The sequence below is a fragment of the Myxocyprinus asiaticus genome, chromosome 45, assembly GCF_019703515.2.
Source record: "Myxocyprinus asiaticus isolate MX2 ecotype Aquarium Trade chromosome 45, UBuf_Myxa_2, whole genome shotgun sequence".
Classification (NCBI taxonomy): domain Eukaryota; kingdom Metazoa; phylum Chordata; class Actinopteri; order Cypriniformes; family Catostomidae; genus Myxocyprinus; species Myxocyprinus asiaticus.
Window position 1 is genome coordinate 8,387,869 of NC_059388.1, and position 18,043 is coordinate 8,405,911.

The 18,043-nt window shown below is 37.9% G+C and overlaps 1 long non-coding RNA gene across 1 annotated transcript in view; it reads right to left on the reverse strand.

Annotated features, from left to right (window-relative positions):
• Positions 1-4,155: 4,155 nt before the first annotated feature.
• LOC127435443 (uncharacterized) overlaps positions 4,156-18,043 on the reverse strand; it is a 78,906-nt gene continuing 65,018 nt past the window's right edge. Inside the window, exons 3-5 of the long non-coding RNA XR_007896205.1 lie at positions 5,493-5,584; positions 5,264-5,352; positions 4,156-4,736 (exon numbers count right to left, since the gene is read on the reverse strand). This is a non-coding gene — a long non-coding RNA (uncharacterized LOC127435443). The remainder of the gene's footprint in view (positions 4,737-5,263; positions 5,353-5,492; positions 5,585-18,043) is intronic.

Genomic DNA, 18,043 nt, shown 5'->3' on the forward strand with positions numbered 1-18,043 from the left:
TGCGTATGGGGCTACACAGCCGGAGACTTGTCAGCATGCCCATGCTGACCCCTGTCCACTGTCCACTCGAACATCTGTTTTTACGGAAAAGAGGATGTATTTGACCATTTTTGTGTGTTATGAGCCAGTTGAGTTGACGTACATTGAGTCAGCACTGTCAGTCAGCATCAGAGAGCAGTTTCTTTGAAGTCATTGTCTATCACTCCATGATCGCTCGGATTACTACTACACTACAGCTTCAGCATGAAGACATATCACAGCTGAGAGACACAACATACTGAGTAATCACACAAACTCAAGGCGCTTACATTTTACAGGAGTTTCCACATTGGAGAAGATTCAACATGGCAGAGGAGAGAACAGTTTCTATAGTGAATGACTCTTGCGCACCGGCTACCGCGAAATAGGGAGGAATACTCCCACACGGATGGCTATTTTTTCAAAAAGAAAATAGTTTTTATTTGACCAAAATGACATTATCTTCAGCAAACTGACTAACACATTATAGCATCTCTGCTTGAGAGTCGCGACAAATGCAGGTAATCACACATGGAGTTAATTAACAGAGGTTCGGGAGGAGCATGTTAATTTAAATCTGACAAATCATAGCCCACGAGCAGGAGTATATAAGCCGCTGCTTACCTGCTTCCTGTGACAACTCTCCTGACATCCCACCTCCACCCCATCTCCACCTATTCTCTAGATTCATTATCTAAATAAGTAAAGTCCGGAGGGGTAATCAGGACTCAAGTCGAGTTTCGAGCTCCGAACCCTCCAGTATACAGACAGCAAGCCAAATACGTTTACTGCTTCAACACAATATTATATTAACATACGAACTACTGAAATGCTAAATCTCTCGCACTCTCTCTCTCTCTTTCTCTCTCTCTCTCTCTCTGTCTGTCTCTTTCTCTCTCTCTCTCTATAACGCACACAGACACACATATCCTTGTTTCTCCAAAACTTGTTAGAAACAGCCCATGTCGTCTTTACTATTTCTAAAGTGACATTTTCTACAGTACAGTACATATATATATATATATATATATATATATATATATATATATATATATATATATATATATATATATATAATTGAGCCGATAATCCCACACTTACCTTTCTTAACAATATAAACAAAGGTAACAGGCTGATATATTTAATCACAATACTGTATTTATTTTATTTCTTTTCAAAACAAATGATAAAAAGCAGTAAAAAAGAAGTCCAAATGACAATGTGTTGCATTTCTAGTGCTCTCTGATGGCATACAATAGCTTTGTTTGAGGTAAAAAATGTAATTGCTGAAAATCTTCTTCTGATGCACTCCGTGAAGGCAGTTATATTTCATGCAAAAAATAATAATAATATGGCATGTTGCTGATTTTGAATCCAGCTTTTTAATAAACATGGCAAAAAGGTCAAAACATTCTTCTTAAAATCAGATTTAGTGTACACTGAGTAGGCTATCATGGTAATCTGAACTCACCTCTAAAACCATCAACCTGACCCTAATACAGCCAATAAAAGTATCCTTTGTTACAGCTAAAAGTCCTTTCAGTTTTAATAACAGCAGTATTTCCAACATTGTATGATTCTGCAGCACAATAATGAATATTTTGACCTTTTTAGAGCTTGAGTGTATTTATGATCCATTGCAACTGATCCATACTGTTTTGCACACACATATACAGAGAAAGTGAACTCCTGATCTAGAGCTATGACAAATTATTTCATAAGGCCCAATTTGATATGCAGTGGTGGCATCAGCACCTTCTGGGGGTCCACCAGTGGCTCCCACTTGACGTTGTTCCTCCCCACAGAGAACTCAGTCCGCTGTGGCCAGTCCCGCCTGTGGTAGTGCGCCTTGGTGTCCCTGCTGTCCCAAAGCCAAAGATAGCAGGGAAACTTGGTAAAACCGCCTTGGAGACCCATCAGGAATGCCACAATTTTGAAGTCTCCTATGACCTCCCAGCCATACGCATCATACTTCAGGGTGTCCATCAAGGTCTTGATGCTGTTGTAATCCTCTTTGAGGTGCACCAAGTGAGCCAGTGGAAGAGATGGGTACTTGTTACCATTATGGAGCAGCATGGCTTTGAGACTCCTGGATGAGCTGTCAATGAAAAGGCGGCACTCATTCTGGTTACACGCAATTCCGATTGCCTCGAACAGATTGGTCACATTGTGGCAGAAACAGAGCCCATCTTGACGGATGAAGAAGCTGGAAAATGGTTGGTGATGCTTCCTCTGATCTGCAACTTGCACACTTTCATCCAACAAGTTCCACTGCTTAAGCCTAGACGTTAAAAGCTCAGCACTGGACTTGGTGAGACCAAGATCTCTAATCAAGTCATTGAGGTCTTTTTGGTTGGGGTAGTATGGGTTTCTCTCCTCAGCTCCACCTCTGAAATCCCTCAAAGTCCATATCCTTGATGCTCATCTTGATAAATTCAAGGAGAACATGAGAGCGTACTCAGAGGAGCAAGGCCAGCACTTCCATCAAGATATACTGGACTTTGAATGGAGCTACCAAGGACAGTATAATGAGAACATGATGGGAGACTACATTTGGGGGCTGATTTGTGAAAGCAATTTACAGCATAATCGTAAATCTCGAAAAACTACTTGCTTCTAAATCTTTTGTAGTCATTTATTTATTATTTTAGAATATATATATATATATTAATTTGGATTCATATGTTGTTTTTTTCTGACTTTATTTGAACGAAAAGACACAAATTCGCCCAGTTTCTCATTGGAAATAGGTACATTTCAAAATATCACTGTCCTGGTCACAAAAGCAAAGATGGTGGGGAATAATAGCCATTTTCTATACTTTTGAGGCATAAGCAATTAGTAAATAACACTTACTACCCAGGAACCAAATAAATAAATAAATAAATAAAATTGTTACACAGTGTTATTTAAGGTGTTGTTCAATAATAAACTTTGAATATCTCTATGCATCACAGACTTTCACTATCCATCAAATATTTGTACGCTGGATGAGAGCAAGAGAGAATGAAAATGTCAATAATACTCTTAAGGAAATTGTTACTATTGTAAATAAGCAGGAAATCAATACAGACTTGGGCCTTAATTCTTAAGGTCTGGAAATAACCTTTCACACAAGAGATTTTGTATGATTTTGTTCTCTTACCAATGTACCAATCTGAAAGATATAATTCCCGATCCTCAAGCATTGTCGCATACATTTTGGCATGAGTGATTACATGCAATTGTTTCATTTAGCAAAATCATAGTCATTTTATTATAAGGCTGTTGATTTTGTGATCTCTCATTGACATTGCCATGATAATAGGGAAGAAAATGTGACAAGTAGCAAGATATTTAAGTGCAAACCCTGCAATTTTCCAACTCCAAAGTGATGCCTGCAGCTGTCAGTTTGTGGAAAGGATTTCCACCTCCCATTCTTCAATGAATCGTTCTATTTTGCTCAGGAAATACAGAGTATAAACAATGAATGTCATTTTAAATTGAAACACCTTTATGAACAACCTGATCTTATTAAAATTTGTAGGTCTTTGTACGTAAAGTGTAATTTTATCATTTGGATAGACACCAGAACATACAATATCAATGCATCTAAAATGTAAAGCCTTTTCCATTGGAACAACTTTAGAGATGTACACATGTTTACATTCAGTATATCTACTGTATCCTCATGCGACCCAGCGTACACATGCGTGGACATTGTATTTTGGCTTTGCTATATGCAATGCATAATTTAAATTCATTTAAACCGACTGATCTCAGTTCAGGAGACTCACTGTAAACTGTAATAATTTGAGTTTACTCGGAAAACCTGTGGAAACTGATTGCCTCAAAATTAGCAAGCATATTAGTTAATCATTTTTGAGTTGATAAAGCTTATTACAACTTTGTATAGGTAACTTGTGTGTATTTGTAAAAGTAACCAGAAAACTTGAGTATTGGTAACTCAAACTGACAAGTTGAACATAGTTTTGTCAACTAAAAAGATTTAAGTTAAGCCAAGTACACTGAACTCAAGCAAAACAGTTCTTTGAACAGGTCTACTAGTTCACATTACTAGACAAATAAGTGGAAACTGATTGCCTCAAATTTCTCAAGCAAGTGTTAATATAAAGACACACGATAGATTGTTGGGACAACACTAGGCCATTTATTTGTTCCATAAAACAATGTTAGTCAACGGTATTACTTTTAAGGCATGCTGTCAAATCAACAACTTAATTAAAACTTCAAGAAAAAATGCAATCATAGACCTCCTCTAAATCTCCTCTAGAGATAATGTCTGTGTCAATACTCCATAAAAGGAAGAAAATAAAACCTGTCATGATACACTTACAATTACCATATTTTGTACATATGATGTTTAAAGGGCCTGTTATTGATTTATTAATAAGATTGCTCTGCCTCCTATAAATTATGCTTACAGGACAAGTAAACATGTAAGTGGTCACAATTGTGACCAATGGGGAAATGCAGGGATCCATTTTTGAAAAGTCGACTGATTGACTCCCATTATAAAAGTGCAGATTTAAAAGTATTATTACAATGAATAAAAATAAAAAAGTAAAAATAAATATGCAGTTATTCTTGGTTTGTAAAATAATTGCAATACATGTGGAGTCAAGGTGCAGTGAGTAAGGAAAGTTGCGAGAGTCCTCGGGGATCACTGTCTATATGCCAATGGAAATGTGGGACATCTCTTCATCGCCATCACATTCCTAAAAACAGGAGTGGCATATGACAACAATTAAGAGTAAAAAAAAGTCACATCACATATCTTAAGAGCCATTTTCTATGTTATATATTCAAGTAAAAAAAAAAAGAAAAAAATTCATAACTATGTGCATTATGTCTAGATGTAAATGCCCTTTCAAGCAGAACACCATCTGACAGCAGTGGCTGCCAACAGTCAAACTGCAGCACAAAAGGACAATAAAACAAGCTGAAGAGCATGTCAGCTATAAAAATAAAAACCTGTTCCGAAACTGCTGATTTGATATTTGAAAGGTGATCCAAATACAGCATTTCTGAGAAGAAACCCCACATGGAACAGCTGTCAATATGAATCATTAATGCATGAGATTGATTAAATATTGACTTAATTTGGAATTATAATAGTTTAATTTTGTTCTGTGATTTCTAAAGACTGATCAGAAAGCCACAATCATAAGAGCGCCCACACAAGCCGTGTCACAAGCCGTGTTTCCCAGTCATTTTTCTTGAAGCAGCAGGCAGAACTACATACAAAACATGTCTTGTAAAATCTGTGGGGTCCTCTCCGAGGAGTGGAAGGCCATGGAGAACTGCTGTTCATCTTCTTTTGATGTCTGATTTCTATTAAAATATGAAACAAAAAAATTAATGGCACTCATAGCAAAAACACAACACAGAGCAAACAACAGCAAATGTAACAGTTGCTTTTCCAGAAAAAAAAAAAAAAAGCAAAAATCAATTGGTGTGTCTGAGAAGCTTACGTCTGTTTCAGTCTCGAAAATATCAAGGAAGCTTTGAGTGATTTTGTCCAGTTCTAGAAAGAATTCGGTTTGCAGTTTAACTCTCCCAGAATCTAAAAAAATATAATAAAAGTTTAACTATCACTTTGGCACTGAAATGTACAGGTATGAATTAAACATCAATCCTAAAAAGTGGGTGATGAAGTGAAGTTTAGTACTCTTTTCACTACTGTGAACAAACAATGCATAGCAAATGGTCCTGATGAAATAACATGTGAACCCAATACACAGAAGACATGAATTTTTACATACCTGACTCTTAAGACAATAAGTCTATATTTAATCAATCTTATGCTTTAATGCTTCATATTGACATTGGTTCAGCAATTACATATCGCAAACCGGACTTCAAATTCCTCAATGCCGACCTGCTGTTTACAAACACGCCAGCGGAGCCCTTTGTCTGGACTGCTCGGCCGCGGAAACGCAGGAGGAAAAGGGGAAACAGAGCCGCCGTTCTCATCAGAGTAAGACGTCACACAAATCGACCCCCGCTACCCAGTATTCTACTGGCAAATGTTCAGTCTCTGGATAACAAGCTCTGTGAGCTGAAAGAGCAGATGTCTTTCCAACGAGAGATGAGGGACTGCTGCATTATCTGCCTAACAGAAACTTGGATGTCTGCTGAGATTCCAGATTCAACCATTGAACCCGCGGGGTTCTATGTGCACCGAGCGGACAGAGCGAAAGACCTCTCAGGTAAAAGCAGAGGTGGTGGTGTATGTTTTATGATCAACAAATCCTGGTGTGATCAAAGGAACGTACATTCTATCAAGTCTTTCTACTCTCCTGATCTGGAATTTCTCATGCTTCTGTGTCGACCATTCTGGCTACCAAGGGAATTCACAGTGGTCATTATCACTGCTGTGTACATCCCGCCACAAGCTGATACAGACCGGGCACTCAAGGAACTGTATGGGATTATACGCAAGCAGGAAACCGCGCACCCTGAGGCCGCGTTCATTGTGACCAGGGACTTTAATAAAGCCAGTTTAAAATTAGTCGCACCTAAATACCACCAACATATTAGTTTTAACACACGAGGGGACCGGGTTTTGGACCATTGCTAATCTCTCTTCCGGGACGGCTACAAATCCCTCCCCCGCCCACCATTTGGCAAATTGGACCACTCTTCCATTCTGCTTCTGCCCGCTTACAGGCAGAAACTGAAACAGGAAGCACCCACCCTCAGAACGATCCAGTGCTGGTCGGACCAATCAGACTCTACGCTACAAGACTGTTTAGATCACGCGGAATGGGAGATGTTCCGGTCCGCCTCTGATGACGACATCAAGCTTTACGCTGATAGCGTAACCTGTAAGTGCGTAGAGGACGTCGTTCCGACCAGATCAATACGGATCCATCCGAACCAGAAACCTTGGATTAATAGCGATGTTCGTGCGGCACTTGATGCGCGGACCACCGCTTTTAATTCCGGGAACGTGAAGGAGCATAAACAAGCCAGTTATGCAAAATGTTAGTATAGGAACAAGATCGAAGGACAGTTTAACACCACCAACTCTAGAAGCATGTGGCAGGGAATTAACATCATCACAGACTTTAAAGGGAATAAAAACTCCACCGCGAACACCACTGCCTCTCTCCCGGATGAGCTAAATACTTTTTATGCTCGTTTTGAGGGAAATAACACTGCCCTCGCGGAGAGAGCTCTCGCGGCTGAAGCTACAGAGGTTAGTTCACTCTCCGTCTCTGTAGCGGATGTAATCCGATCCTTCCGATGGGTGAATATCCGCAAAGCCGTGGGTCCAGGCGGCATTCTGGGCCATGTCATCAGAGTGTGCTTGAACCAACTGGCTGGTGTTTTTATGGACATTTTCAACCTTTCCCTCTCTTTGTCTGTAGTCCCCACATGCTTTAAAATGTCCACCATTGTGCCTGTTCCAAAGCAATCCAAAATCACTTGCTTAAATGACTGGCGTCCTGTTGCTCTGACCCCCATCATCAGCAAATGCTTTGAGAGACTAATCAGAGATTACATCTGCTCTGTGCTGCCTCCCTCACTTGACCCATTGCAGTTTGCTTACCGCAACAACCGCTCCACTGATGATGCCATTGCATCTACAATACACACTGCTCTCTCCCACCTGGAAAAAAGTCAGCAGCTTCAAGTTCCTGGGTGTCCACATCACTGAGGAATTAACATGGTCCATCCACACTGAAGTCGTTGTGAAGAAGGCTCATCAGCGTCTCTTCTTCCTGAGACGACTGAGGAAGTTTGGAATGAACCGCCACATCCTCACATGGTTCTACGCCTGCACTGTAGAGAGCATCCTGACTGGCTGCATCTCCGCCTGGTATGGCAATAGCACCGCCCACAACCGCAAAGCACTGCAAAGGTTGGTGCGAACTGCCAGACACATCATCGGAGGTGAGCTTCCCTCCCTCCAGGACATATATACCAGGCGGTGTGTGGAAAAAGCTCAGAGGATCATCAGAGACTCCAGCCACCTGAGCCATGGGCTGTTCTCACTGCTACCATAAGGCAGGTGGTATCGCAGCATCAGGACCCGCACCAGCCGACTTCATGATAGCTTCTTCCCCCAAGCAATCAGACTTTTGAATTCTTGATTTCCCATGATCAAATACATCAGCACTGCACTCTATTACTCTTATATCTCACACCGGACTGTCATAAATTATATTATTATTATATTATATTCTCTCTTAACAACTTACTATCAACCGACAGCCTGAATGTCAATACAGTACAATACAACCTACTGTACATTCTATATATACTATATATACTTTTTTATTGTATAATGTGTGTTCTATATTGTGTGTATTGTATACTGTACATTGTATGTTATTATTTGTATATTGTGTTGTGTGTAATTATGTGTATATTAGATTTTAAACTGTGTTGTAAATCTGATGTTTATTGTAAATTGTCTCATCACTGTCACAACTACAATGTTGCTCGGAACTGCACCCAAGAATTTCACACACTATTACATTTGTGTACATGGTTGTGTGACAATAAAAGTGATTTGATTTGATTTGATTGCTCTTTCATGCTGCAGTTTGACTGTTGGCAGCCACTACTGTCAGATGGTGTTCTGTTTGAAAGGGCCCTTACATCTAGACATAATGCATCAATTCCTTTATACACAGTGCAAACGTACATTTCAAGAGATTAAAACTTGAACGACATGATGAGCAACATGTGCACACCGCATGTGTTAGATAGAATGTTCTCAGAGTACCCGCCTTACGGTTACATATCATTAACAATAAACCACGGACCTATAACTGACCAAAAATAGTTAGCAAACTGTACATAAAAGCCAATGTTCAGCAAAAAAAAAAAAAAAAAACATGTCAGTAACATAGCTAGCAAGCCACTGCTTTCAACTGACAGTTAGCCAGTACCTAATACTCAGAGTAAAACTCATCAAACTTGCATTTCCCTTTCCCTCACAATGAGCAAATGAAACTCTTTTAATTGAGATATTATACATGATAAAACGAGTGTAGCACTGTGAGCACGTAGTTTACAGTATATGTATAGGTTACAAACATACCTAGCCGCCAGTGGCGGCCCGTGCATTTTAAGTCTAGGCCTTCAGTGCGATTCATGCCATTAAGAAAACACAGTTTCACAATGAGTAAGACACCGTATGCCTATCATACATTACGTGGCAGTCAACTAATAATACTAATTGACATTTTAAAAACACATCCAAGCACAAAAGCCAGAACCAAGGCGGTCTAATACCAAGAAAAAGCTCTCTAATAATAGTTACGATTTTGCTTGCAATAAATTTTGTTTTGTAAGGTTACACGGTTACTTTTCAAAACTTGATCCGACACTGAATGCTCCAGCAGCCTAATTTACACTTAGAAAACTCCTGATGTTGCTATAACAATGCAAAAATCACTTACCAATTTGCTTGAAGTGAAAATCAGTCCTCCTTTCCTGTTTAATTAATCAATCGTACAATCATGCAGAACGTCTCAGGTTTTTTAAATCCATAAGGATCTCTTTCTCAACGGCAATAACAGCAGAGATGACAGCCGACTCTTCAGCAAGATCTCGTGCTCTTCGCTTTCAAATTATGTACATCACTTAAAGCGTGATTGCATCACTCAAGGCAAGCTAGAAGGCCTGGACATACTGTATCTTAAAGACCACACCCACCAAGAACAAATAAATCAATCTGATTGGCTGATGAATCTGCCAATCTGACTTTAGATGCCCATTCATTTGCACTGTTGAGGAATTCTGCAGAAATTCTGAAGACTCACACGCTGCTTCGGCTAAGGAGTTTGGCTTCGGGCATGCGATTTGTGAAACAGCCCACACACTTTGCTTATAAGCATCGAGGGATTAATTCTGATTGGCTATTCATTTGTAGATGAATTAGGAGTGAAAATACATAGGCAAAAAGGTGAATGAGAATGAAAGGATGAAAAAATATTTATTTACTAGGCATGTTACGCCAGCAGAGAAGGCTTTGCAGGCCCTGAGAAACCGGCACTGCTAGCCACGCTTAGTAAATGATGGAGAATACTACTTGACAGATCACATTTATATTTTCATCATGTGCTGGAATTTAATTACCGAAGCTCAATAAATATATGAATATGAAGCTCTATGAAAATAAAACATGTTGCAATTTTCAGTCTGAATAGAATCATTACCACCCATTGGTTGTATTCAATATGCTCTTTGTATAAATTTTTTGCATCAGATATTTGAACAGTGTGAACAGGCCTTTAGTCCAACTCACCTGATGCTCTTCAGTTAACTTTACTAAAGTTGTTTAGTTTAACTATTGTATCCACCTGAATGTTGACATAACTCAATCTAGTCAATTAAAATCAACACATTTGCCAAAATCAGTTTTGTTCCCTAGCTTTTCTTAAGTAGATTTAGTGATTACTTTTTACAGTGCTCTGTACTGTCAGTAAAGGGATAAACTTTCGACCCACAGAGCCATGTGATCAAACAATATGGTGTCGATCACAGAGGAGTTTGGTCTTGGGTGAAACGCCAACAAAACTACATCTGGTAAGAAACCTAATTAAGTTTTTACATTGAAACCTGCTTGAGTCAAAAGATTAGAGTCTCTAGTTTAATCCGATATGCCATTTTTAAAATGTGAGAAATTTATTACGAAACGCCATGCTGATAAACACAATGTACACTATTGTGTACTTTAGCACATTTTTTCCTTTGGAATCCTATATTTACCATGCATTTTCACATTGAGAATCAATGGGTTCATTCAAAAGCTGTAAAATGTTGCTTTCAGAGGCTTTTTATGGACTTAGGATGAAAATAACAAACTGTTCTGAGACCAGTGCAGACAGACAGCACACTGGAGGTTAAGTCATTCACTAAATAGGGAGCAAGGAAGCATTCTATAGCTCTCTATGCAGCTAATTGCGTTCAATCCAAACATCCTATTTATAGTTCAGTTTCAAGCTGCAGATAATGTTTGGACCACTCAACATGTTTGGCATACATGGGACGATGGTAATCAGTACATAGATTTAGAATTTATAATGTATAATTTTATTTTAACATGGTTGGCAGTGATTGGATGATGCTGGCTATTACTTTGTATAAGATAATTATGCTAATTTCTGATGTAATGTCTGTAACGTCTCAAAAAACATGACTAACAAACACTCCTGGAAACATAATAAACAATTTGATGACTTTTTATAGATTGATATTATTTAAAATTTCACAACTTAGTCCCGCTGTCCACACATGTTGCCTTCAATTTTTTAGAAAAACTGTGTGCTCTATAAAAATCATTATTATAATAATTATTTGGTTTGTTTATTAGGTGCTACTAGTTACAAATCAAAAAGGGAAATGGAAAATGCACACAGCAGTCGCGCTCGGGATTCAGGAGGCTATATGCAAATATTCATTAATGTAATTCATAGATTTGTTTTAGTGTATTTATATTAAAAGTTGCTTATACAGTACGTAAAAGGGTTTACGTTTTAGATGCTGTCAATAAATTAATATGTTACATTTCAGTGTCTATCCAAATGCACAAAAATGTACTTTTACGTATGAATAATACCTTTTAATATGAATGAGACGCTATTGTTATGAAACACAGTGGGGAACTTTCAACCAATACACTGAACAAAAGACAATATATGACAGACAAAGTAACAAGTGATATATGAGAAATATGCATTTTCACAAATAACCCAAAAACCCCACGTGCATCGCTGCAAACGTCTGAACGGTGTATCATCACTGTGCATCAAATTTTCTCACATGCATCTGAACCAGATGAAATTTAAAAGGTCATCTCTATTAACAACAGCATATTCTTAATGTCAGTGCTTTTAAGAGCCCCCTGCGAATGCACACCTCTGAAAGCCAAGTGTTGTTTTAACACCACTGATGGGTTTAGATTACAAGTTATAGCATGGGTGCTCACCGGGCCCCCGTAAAATGGACGTTAATGACATCAATGGCCTATTACTTTAAGTGCAAAGGAAGTTTTCAGGTTGGGGTTTTCCTTAGAATAAAACACCATGACTCTTAAAATCACCTCTCAGAAAATGAAAGTCTGTGTATGTATGAGACAAATGTCACGGTTTTAAAGGTAAATCTTTATTTTTGCCATTGCGTTTGGTGATGCTAGTGACACAGATATTACAAAAAAAAATCTATCCTTGATTCTATAGTCTACATAGAGAATAATTTAAATAAACTCCAGGCTCTGATGTTAGCATCTTGTGTGCAAATACACAGTACACTATCAATAAATGAGCTGGAAAATAAATACTTTCTAAAAAATAAAAGTCCTTTTTTTTTTTTTACAATAAATCTCCACTTTCACATTTTTCTTCTTTTGTTTTTGGCAATTCGCATTCTTTGTGTATATCGCCACCTACTGGGCAGGGAGGAGAATTTATAGTAAAAAAAAAAAGGACTTAAATATTGATCATATCACTCCTGAAGAAATTAATTTAACCACTGGAGTTGTGTGTATTACTTTTATGCTGCATTTATGAGCTTTTTGGACCTTCAAAGTTCTGGCCACAATTCACTTGCATTATGTGGACCTACAGAGCTGAGATTTTCTTCAGTAATCTTCATTTGTGTTCAGCAGAAGAAAGAAAGTCGACACATCTGGGATGGCATGAGGGTGAGTAAATGATGAGAGAATTGTCATTTTTGGGTGATCAGTGGGGTAAGAAAAGTAAACTTGTTCTCTCTCTCTCTCTCTCTCTCTCTCTCTCTCTCTCTCTCTCTCTCTCTCTCTTTTTTTTTTTCTTACCACACTGGTATTTTTTTATTATTATTATCAGCATAAACGTTACTACATTTTGTTTAATTTCTCTGAAAACAAGGCTAAATATTTGATCTAATTTTGCTTTTCAGGTATGCATCTTGTTTTAAGAATGTTAACATAGTTTTAGTGGAAAATAAGACTTTTTAAGCAGAGCACAATTAAAGAGCTGTTTGTAATTGAGCTGTTATGCTTAATAAGCCAGCAACATTTAAGTTCATGTAAATCCCTTTATAGCGAACCACATTATAGCAACCATGAGGAGGTTAACCAATGTGACTCTAACCTCCCTAGCAACTGAGCCAATTTGGTTGCTTAGGAGACCTGGCTGGATTCAAACTCATGAACCCCAGGGGTGGTAGTCAGCATCTTTACTCGCTGAGCTACCCAGGCCCTTTGGTCATGCATTCTTGCATTAAAATAACCTAAACACAGCGACAAACACGTCCTGTGTGAATGACCCCTTAAAGTGTTCTTTTACCTGGGAAAGATCCTAAATGGTTTAAGAAAACACACCTTCACATCTAGGTGTTCACAGTTCAACAATTAGCAGTGTTCTGCCAGCTTATTTAAAGTATATGTGTCTTGTGTGAATGTCTGTTTGCATTTTAATGTGAAGACCAGAAAAAAAGCCCAATAATTATTGAGTTTTCTAGTTTTATAATGATCTGTTTTGTTAGTTATCAGCATGTTGTTGAATGTAAATGCATTCAATAATTCATAAATGACTTAATTTGAGCATCTGTGGTCTGTGAGCTAAACTGCAATCACAAACAGTGCCAGAACCGTCGCAGTCCCTAGAAGAGCTTGGGTCTCCACAAATGCATCTGCCATTTCTTAGGGGTAGAATAAAAGCTGGATTTTCTCTACTCTAGCGCTGCTGAAATGGAACAACAGTAAGTTTCCAGTTGCTGACTTTGTTCTCAGTGTTGTTAAGCACCAAGTTGCATACACAGGAGGTTCGAAGGTTTCAGGCTCTCGTGACAAATTACATAAAGATGTTTGCTAAAGATTACGGTCTATTCCAGTGGATAGCCAGCATGTTTAATTTGCTTAACAAATAGCTTCTCTGAGGAGTTTGAATATCCATATAGATAGCCCTGAGTCTTATCTAGGCCCCTAACCACCTTAGATATCAAGGCAGACTATCCCCCATATATTCAGAATAGACTGACCAATATGATACATACGGTTCCCTCAATTTGTAATATTTGGTTACAGTTTTATAACAAGCCCTATAGGCAAACTAAGAATGGGACCACATGGGCATTGCCCCCAGATAAAATCTGACTGGCCCCTTCAATGCCCCCCTTTTTTTGGAATAGCATTGGTTATGGGAAGCCAAACTCTCCTAAAGTTGAGAAACAATTCTGTATTGATCTTGAAGTATCCTATTAATATCTACAATAACTGCATTCAAAGCTGATGTGTGTAATTGTTTCTATGTTAAAATTCTTTCTCATTGTCAGGGTTGTATGTGTTTTGTTCCATGCCATGTTTGTTCCTGTCATGTGATCTTGTCATGTGATCCCCTGTTTCCTTGTCAAGTCATGTGATCATCCTGTTTCCCTCCATGTTCATGTGTCTTGTTTTCATTGGTTTATTGTCTTGTTAACTCGTTATCAGTTCTAGTTTGTCATTGGTTTAGTTTAATAATCTTTTTATCTTGTTTATATTCCTGTCTGTTCATTGGTTGTCTTGTTACACATGTCTGTGTATTTAAGCCCTCATGTTTGCCATTGTCTCTTTTCAGGTATTGTTAATGTAACATTGTTTTGTGTAACCAAGTCAAGTCAAGTCAAGTTGTTTATGTTTGTTATGTTTTGGATTCATGTTTTTGGTTATCACTTATGTAAATAAACTGCACTTGGGTTCTTCACATCATCATCGTCTTCGTCTGCCTGTCATTGCTAACGTTTGACTCATATCCCAGATTAATATGCAGAGTCAACTACAAGTCATTGGTTGATTTCATCTTAAGGTACAACACTGTGGAGCATTCAAAACATTCCTCTGTTTATTTGAAAGGCCCGTGCAGCCGAACATAGCAAAATTGGCTCGAACAATGCCGTGAGTTTGGGGCAGGGATTTTTGTTTTACAGCCAATGGAAGACCAGGAGTTTTACTTCTGATATGATTATATTAGCAATTCTATTTGATAACACTAAAGGCCTATACCATTAAACTAGTTAAACAACTCAGGGTTACTGGATTGGTTTCGAATTGACAGAACCAAACCAATCCAATCAGGCTTAATTGCTAGCCTACCATGATGCTGCTCATTAGCCTTCTCTGTCAAATCAGGCTTTGATCCTGAGTTTAAGAATAGTTGATGTGCACGTTCACGTGAATGAATGATGTTTGCAGTGAACAGCCAATCGTGTGAAACATGGAGTGAGAGAGATTTACTTCTCTCGAGAGTGAGCAGGATTTACTTCTCCACTGAAGGCCAATCATTATAAAAAAATGAAGAATTTAAATACAATTATTTACACAACTCAACAAGAGAATGTTATAAAGATATGAAAAATTAAAGCACCTTCACACAGCACAAGAGATTCCCATGACATTATAGAAAATTAAAACACATAATATACACAGCAAAATGGATCACTGTACAATTTAATATTGTAAAATTGATTATTATTGGCAGGTATTATAATCCATTTTACTAGCCTAAGTAAATATATAAACTAATATGATATTATGTTTATACAGTTGAAGTCAGAAGTTTACATACACTTAGGTTGAAGTCATTAAAACTATTTTTTTTAACTCTCCACAGATTTAATATTAGCAAACTATAATTTTGGCAAGTCATTTAGGACATCTACTTTGTACATGACACGAGTAAGTGTTCCAACAATTGTTTACAGACAGATTGTTTCACTTTTAATTTACTATATTACAATTCCAGTGGGTCATAAGTTTACATACACTAAGTTAACTGTGCCTTTAAGCAGCTTGGAAAATTCCAGAAAATTATGTCAAGCCATTAGACAATTAGCCAATAAGATTCTGATAGGAGTTGTACTGAATTGGAGGTGTACCTGTGGATGTATTTTAAGGCCTACCTTCAAACTCAGTGCCTCTTTGCTTGACATCATGGGAAAATCAAAATAAATCAGCCAAGACCTCAGAAAAACAATTGTGGTCCTCCACAAGTCTGGTTCATCCTTGGGAGCAATTTCCAAATGCCTGAAGGTACCACATTCATCTGTACAAACAATAGTACACAAGTATAAACACCATGGGACCATGCAGCCATCATACCACTCAGGAGGGAGACGCATTCTGTCTCCTAGAGATGAACGTAGTTTGGTGCAAAAAGTGCAAATCAATCCCATAAAAACAGCAAAGGACCTTGTGAAGATGCTGGAGGAAACAGGTAGACAAGTATCTATATCCACAGTAAAATGAGTCCTATATCGACATAGCCTGAAAGGCTGCACAGCAAGGAAGAAGCCACTGCTCCAAAACCACCATAAAATAGCTAGACTACATTTTGCAAGTGCACATGGAGACAAAGATCTGCTGCAGGAGGGACTGGTGCACTTCGCAAAATAGATGGCATCATGAGGAAGGAAAATGATATGGATATATTGAAGCAACATCTTAAGACATCAGCCAGGAAGTTAAAGCTCGGTCGCAAATGGGTCTTCCAAATGGACAATGACCCCAAGCATACCTCCAAAGTTGTGGCAAAATGGCTTAAGGACAACAAAGTCAAGGTATTGGAGTGGCCATCACAAAGCCCTGACCTCAGTCTGATAGAACATTTGTGGGCAGAACTGAAAAAAAGTGTGTGTACAAAACTGACTCAGTTACACCAGTTCTGTCTGGATGAATGGGCCAAATTTCCAGCAACATATTGTGAGAAGCTTGTGGAAGGCTACCCAAAATGTTTGACCCAAGTTAAACAATTTAAAGGCAATGCTACCAAATACTAACAAAGTGTATGTAAACTTCTGACCCACTGGGAATGTGATGAAAGAAATAAAAGCTGAAATAAATCATTCCTCAACTAATATTTATTATTATCTATTATTATATTCTGACCATTTTGAATCTTGCTTTTATTCACTGAAGCAGTCAAACTGATTCACAGATCAGTATATATGGTTCATTAGCAAATCTGTCTGAATCAAAATTATTTTTTAAATCTGTATTGAGTTAAAAATTGAGTTACAAATGCCTGGAAAAGTCATCAAAAATTATGGAAACATAACAAATTCTAGAATTGCCACTGTAATTAACATGAAAACAGGCCAAAAATCAGACCAGCTAATGTGACCCCATAAAAAACTGCATGATTATATTTTAGCTGGCTACCAATAACCCATAATTTAAATGAATCATAAACCATCAGAGCCACTGGTTGCACTTTATATTAGGTGTATTTAACTACTATGTACTAACATTAAAATATTTACTATACAATGTACTTATTGTATAACTACATGTTGTTCTGCAAAATTGTCACATGATTCACATTTGCTGCCACTGAGATTGAGGTAGGGGTAGGTTTAGGAGTAGGGGGTAGCAGGCCCGGCACTTCGTGGGTGCTTGAGGGTACTAAGCACCCTCAAACAAACCTTAGAGAACCCTCAATTGCAGACCAGGGTGAACTACTGCCTGCGAGTCCATTTATCATGAACGAAAAAAAAAAAACTGAAGCAATAAATGTTTGTACATTAAAAACGTTTCTTTATGTTGTATTAGTAGCATTTAAACATGATTTAATCTATTAAAAAATTTGTAATTGCGATACATTTCCACTTTATAAAGAGCACCCTCAGTGATTTTGATCAGGAACTGGGCCTGGTGGGTAGGGTAAGGATTAGTTTAGGGTTAGGTGTAAGTTTTAACAGTGTAAATGCAGGTAATTTAAATGTAAGTACAATGCAACAACACTAATGTAAATAATAAGTAAACTGTATCAAATGCTTAAGTACATAGTAGTTAAAGACACCTAGTATAAAGTGGGTCTGAGCCAGTTGTAGGTGCCTTTATTTGAAATTTTGTAAAAGCGATAAGGATACTTCCTGTCAACATTCCAAATAATTATGGCATATTTCCTTTACACATGTTTCAGTGCGATGTAGATAACCCTCTTGATTGTCATCCTATGATTATATCCCACATGTGCTGAGGTAATTGTTTTATAAACCTCTCTAAACCTAAAAACAGGCATTGCAAGCAGTTTTGACAAAATCC